This window comes from Lepidochelys olivacea (genome assembly GCF_965140295.1).
Source record: "Lepidochelys olivacea isolate rLepOli2 genome assembly, chromosome: 1".
NCBI lineage: Eukaryota > Metazoa > Chordata > Testudines > Cheloniidae > Lepidochelys > Lepidochelys olivacea.
This window is the reverse complement of record NC_140411.1, coordinates 53,111,571-53,117,279: the sequence shown is the minus strand read 5'-3', so window position 1 is coordinate 53,117,279 and position 5,709 is coordinate 53,111,571. Positions and strand designations below refer to the sequence as shown.

At 45.6% G+C, this 5,709-nt stretch overlaps 1 protein-coding gene and 1 long non-coding RNA gene across 5 annotated transcripts in view; one reads left to right on the top strand and one right to left on the bottom strand.

The window, feature by feature from the left end:
* Positions 1-138: 138 nt before the first annotated feature.
* LOC311531346 lies at positions 139-5,653 on the bottom strand. Of its 3 annotated transcripts, XR_014714197.1 has the most exons (5): positions 5,476-5,616; positions 3,684-3,781; positions 3,491-3,555; positions 3,224-3,400; positions 139-845 (listed from the first exon to the last, which is right to left on the bottom strand). It is a non-coding gene; the product is annotated as an uncharacterized lncRNA (long non-coding RNA). The 3 variants fall into 3 exon arrangements; XR_014714198.1 differs by lacking the exon at positions 3,491-3,555; XR_014714196.1 differs by lacking the exons at positions 3,224-3,400; positions 3,491-3,555 and having other exon boundaries at positions 5,476-5,653.
* LOC311531327 (coiled-coil domain-containing protein 169-like) overlaps positions 3,823-5,709 on the top strand; it is a 39,273-nt gene continuing 37,386 nt past the window's right edge. Inside the window, exon 1 of one of the 2 annotated variants that reach the window (XM_084648601.1) lies at positions 3,823-4,767. The gene's annotated coding sequence lies outside the window, so the exon portion shown is untranslated. Of the gene's footprint in view, positions 4,768-5,543; positions 5,663-5,709 lie in introns of those variants that run through there. The other variant, XM_084648602.1, reaches the window with a different exon arrangement.

The following is a 5,709-nucleotide window of genomic DNA, read 5'->3' as shown; positions in this document are numbered from 1 at the left end:
CCTTTAGGACATCTAACATTTAAATAGCAGCTGAGCTAATGACCAAAGTCATATTCAAAGAAATGAAAGAGCGTCTGGTAGCCTCCCTCCTTTAAAGTTAAATGCTTTTCAAAACAAATATTTATGCAAACCAAAGACTTAAACTACACTGTTTATTAGGGTGACAAGTACTCTCTGTACAAGAGAACCAACTCAAAATTAATCAGAATACTCACAAGTTGGCTGGAAGGGGTGGGGGGAGGGAATCAGTAATTCTGTGAAATCTGATTTTTTTTCTTTGGGGCGGAGAAACTAATTCCATATTACAAAAAGTATTTTTGGTAGCTATCAGGGTGAGACTGTATCCAGGAAAAAATTTTCTGTAGAAAAGCTTTCACTGACCTTTTACACTGCATGTGTTTCACAATCCAACTGCAATGTCTTCAGAAAGTTTTGTAACATTGGGTATTACTCTGATTATTCCATTAGAGGGCAGTATTTGAAATAAGGTTTTTTTTGTTTGTCTACTTCAGTATCTAGTATTAAATGCCAACGATTATTAAAGTGAGCTTTCAGTCATGGTAAGGGCATGAATTCATGGGCATGAACACAATGAAAAATTAATTTCTGAAAACTATCCCAATTAATGTAATATACATGCTGCTTTTTGTAAGTAGTTACTTTTTGCCCAGTTTCTGCTCAGACATGAACTGTCCTGATGTTTCTGGTATACCGGTGTTCTACAACAGCTTTGTGTAGTACACAGGAGTGCAGTACATATGAAAAACTCAGGTCATTCTTTGCTACTGACTCAAAAATTCATTACTGGGCTTCACAGCTGCTATACGTTCCAGTCTTGATTGAACCTGTAGTGGAAACAAAATGACATTTACAAACTGTCCTTCACATTGATTGCATTTATTCATGAGTATCAGCCAGTCACACAGTTAAGTCATTTTCTGCAATTAAAGTCTATACTAATGGATTAATAGAAAGTAATGCATTTATGTGGCTATTACATGCCTGCACCTGGTGATGGTGAGAAGTATGAGGCCAAGAGAGGAACAATGTGACATATAATACCTAGAGTGTCTTGTGGAATTGAAATTATAAATAAAACAACTTGACCTATGTGCTTAGCATTATTATGGATGCAGAGCTACTGTGTGTATTTTCTGTTGTGAGAAAAGTAAAAATCTGTGATTTTTCCTGAAGTGACAGTCAAGATCATAACCTTCACCCAGGTCTACACTAGCAACTTTTACTGGTATAGCAGTGTCTATTAGGGTACAGGAGTGTTTTGGCAAAATTTCTATACTGGCAAATACCCTGGTCTAGATGCAGTTATACAGACAAGTGATTTTGTGGCTAGTTCACTTTGCTCACTGGACCAGTATAAGGTATGTCTCCACTAAAAGGGCTTGCTTACCCATAGAGCTGTATTGATTGATCCTTTCTAGTGTAGACTAGGCCTTAGTCTTGTAACCTGCTTCTGTCTCTACCTACTATTTGCTGCTTCAGGAGCAGGCAAAACATTATTCAAATTGCCAATCCTGTAATACTCAAAGAAGAACAGGATATTCCTTTGAGCTTATACCATAACCCAAAATGTTCTCAAGCAGTAGTATACTCCCTCCCCAGGACTAGGAGCTAGAGCCTGACACTTAGAAGTTAAAGGGGCCTTGGTCTGGCTGTATGGGGTGGGGAATGAGCACAGGGCCCTAGGCAGTCGCTCACTTGCTCATCTGTAAGGCCAGCCCTGCCTCACACCTCAAAGTGACAACCCCTGCCCCATACCAGGCCACCTCACTTCTGTGCTGCTGCTGGTGGTGCCACTGCCTTCAATGCTTGTCTCCCAACTCTGTAGTCTGGTCTCCCCTACAATAGCTAGATTTCACAGTCCATGATCCATTTTTCATAGCCATGAATTTGGTAGGGACCTGGGTATGTTAGAAGATATAGTCCCTTTCAAAATAATAATACAAGTACTATATCTAGCTTAGTAGTTCATTATATTGCCATATTTCTCATATTAGCTGGTTTGAGTCTGCCTCTTCCTTTTAGACTCCTGCCCTATTTAAGGTCTCTGCTATAGTGAATCCTGTCACAGTTAATTAGGCCTGAGTCATTACTAGTCATACTTAAAATTGATTTTTCTCCAGTGTTCTCTCCAATTTAAAAATCTAGTGTTCAATGAATTCTCAATGCATGATAGCAGGAATCATGCAGGAGCAACTATTTCTAAATACAGTTACCATACAATTTGCCTAAATTTATGTTACTGACTGAGGATTTTAGACAGTTCTGCAATTCATTTGCATCTCAGATCATTCACTGATGAGAATAATAGTATCAATTATAACTTATTAACACTGTCAAAACCACCTTCTGCCCAGATGTTTTCACCAAATTAACTGACTTTCAACTCCAAGACCCAAGCTAACAGTATTAATTGAATTTGTATTTGTATTCATTGAAATTTGTATTCAAATTTCATTTCATTTTGTATTTTTATTTGTATTCATTGAAAACATTGCTTATTTTTCTCTCATCACTTTTAGATTGTTAGCTGTTTAGGAGCAGTCTGTCCCACACTGACAGCCCTTCACTCATTACAGGAACTCCCACAATACACGTAAAAGAGAATCTAGATCCTTATTCTTCTTGTACAGCATGAGAGGGAATTATGCCCACAGCCACCCGGAAAAGAGAACCAAGAGCCAAAGCAAAAATGCTTGTGTGATCTAAAGCCACATCAGATGTTTTTAATTGTGAATCCAGTACAATTTTTAAAAATACTACACAATACATATCAGATTAGACCAGTGGCTGTTAATGTTAGCTGTTTTGGGCTTTTCAGTCCTGATTGGTTTAACAAATTAGGGCTTGTCTACACTTACTGAGGAATCGAGGAGGAGCGATCGATACAGCAGCAGTCAATTTAGCAGGTCTAGTGAAAACCTGCTAAATCAACTGCAGGCCACTCTCCCGTCAACTCCTGTACTCCACTGGATCGAGCAGAGTAAGGGGAATCGACGGGAGATCATCTCCTGTCAACATCACATAGTGTGGACCCTACACTATGTAGATCTAAGCTACATCAATTTGAGTTACGCTATTCAAGTAACTCAAATTGGGTAGCTTAGATCAACTTTTCCCTTTAGTGTAGACAAGGCCTTAGGGGAAGATGGAGCTAAGTTATGCAACTTCAGCTATGTAAGTCGATGTACTTAGATCTACTTACCACAGGGTCCACACTATGCTATGTCGACAGGAGACGTTCTCCTGTCAACTCCCCTTCTGCTTCTCGTTCAGGTAGAGTACAGGAGTCAACAGGAGAGTGATCTGCGGTCAATTTAGCTGGTCTTCACTAGAGCCGCTAAATCGACTGCCAATGCATCAATCGTCATTCGTCAATCCCCTGGTAAGTAGAGACAAGCCCTCAGACTCTCTTGTGCTACTTTATACAGTGCTTATTATTAATATTGGTATTGCAGTAGTGTCTACTGGCCTCAACTAAGCATCAAGGTCCACTGTGCAAGGCCCTCTCCATGCAACACAGCAACAGTCCCTGCCCTAAAGAACAGACAATCTTAAGTGTTAATTGTTTCTGTAAGGCTAAATAATTAAAAGGCTAAAAATTCATTACATGTCTATTACAACACTTCACACACAAAGGTGGTTTAGACAACAGATTATCCTACCTGGTCAAAACTCTTGTTTAACTGGGTCAAAGCTATATCATGCTTTTTCATTAGTTTCTGGTGTTCTGCCAAGCTGTCTGCTTCCTTTGTGAGTTTCTCTAGACAAAACAAAGTAGGCAAGGCATCAAATGTGTGGCCATTAAAGCAACAGCTGAGCAAACGCTGTAATAATTTACATTTATTTGCAAAATAAGTTCCAGTCAAGTTTTCATACCATAAACAAGTCTGCAGAGTAAAATGCAGTGCTTCATTCTGTTTGGTGCCTTCAAACCTGATCTCAAATTGTACTCTTATAAAATCCTCCCATCTCTGTGGCAACAGTACTAAACAGAACAGCTATGGAGGAACTACTAGAGCGTATTTGGCTGGCAACAGAGCACACCTCCCTTCTATTACACTCTGCATAGTCCCTAACCTCTTCTAGTCTATAACTGTAGGAGAGGAAGGGTCCATTTGTGCCATGGAAAAAGTACTGTGTAGCCTGTGCCATGACAGGTTAAGCTTTGATGCAAAGTTTAAAATTCCCATATGCTGCAGGATACTTGGTACTGTTGCACTCTGCTGACTCCCACAGCGGCAGGAACTGGTTGCAAAGCTTCCCTCAGTGTTTTACTTAAACTATTGCAGCCCCTTAGGCACATGAATCTATTTGGCTTGAACCGGAAGTTACCCATGTGGTAGCTGACTCAGGCCTTGGCTACACTTGCAAGTTAGAGTATTAAATCAGCCCCAGGCGTTCTAACTTCTGAGGTGTCCACACTGGCAAGACACACAGAGCGCCTGGACTCTGCAGCTGGAGTGCTCCTGATAATCCACCTCCAGGAGAAGCATAAAGCTTACTGTGCCCCAGCTGAAACGCCCTGTGTCAGCATGGCTGACCTGTTGCATTACTGCGCTGTGATTGGCCTCCGGAAACATCCCATAATCCCCTGAAGTCAAGTGGCCACTCTTCTCATTGTTTTGAACTTGGCTGCAGGCATGTAGATATCCCCTTTCAAAGCTCCCTTTCTGACAGCTGGTATGCTTAACTGCTCCCGGATACAAAGCAAACCATTACTGTGGAATGCTGCTACTGCAGAGGCAGGTAGGTGTGTGTGTGTGAGAGAGAGAGGGGATGGGGTGGGGGCAGACGGGGTTTCCCCCTTCCCTCTGCCCAAACTTACAAGACAGCATGCTGACACGCTCTCTCCCCCCACATACACACTCCCTGTCGCACTCCACACCCCTGATTTAAAAAGCAGGCTGCAGCCACCTGCACGCTGGGCTAGCGACAATGCGCTGCTCTTTGTGGGGTTGCAAGAGCTGCTAATGTGGCCACGCCAGTGAGGGCAGCTCTTTCTCTGCTGCAGTCTCTGAGGGCTGGTTTAACTCCCGGCCCCCTCCATCTGCCAGTATAGCCATGCCCTCAGTTCAGTCAGCCAATCTGTGCCACTGCTTCGCCCCCGGACCCTGCCCTGGCAGTCGGGCTGCCCGCGTAGCTACCCGCGTAGCTTAACCCCGCGGCTGGGGCCGCTCTGACGGGAGGGTGGCCGGGCCCTGCAGCCCCCCGCAGCGCTCCGGGGACGTCCCCTCGGTGAGCGGCCCCGCAGCCGGCGTGCCGGGGCAAGGCGCGGCGGGCCTGGCAGACAGGGGCGCTGCCCCACGCGCGGGGCTCGCCCGAGTGAGCGGAGCAGGCCGCGGCCTCCCGGGAACGACCTAGGGACCCCCGGGACCGGAGGCCGCGCCTCGCCGGGCGCATGAACCTGCGGCCGGGCGGTGCAGAGCGGCTGCCCGGCGCGGCCCCGCCCGTTACCTAGCGCGGCCGCCATGCGCCCGTACGCCGCGTCCGAGGCGGGACCCTGCGGCGCGCGCGCAGCCATGCTCAGCCGCTGCCGGCGCTGCGCCCAGCGCAACCGTCGGAGAATTGGCTGAATTGAGTCGCGCGCGCGCGCGCCTTCCCGCCAGCGCCCGACGAGACTCGTTCCCTCGCCCGCCGTCAGGTGACCCAGCGCGACTCATGTGACCTGCCCCCTCCTAGAGCGGCGCT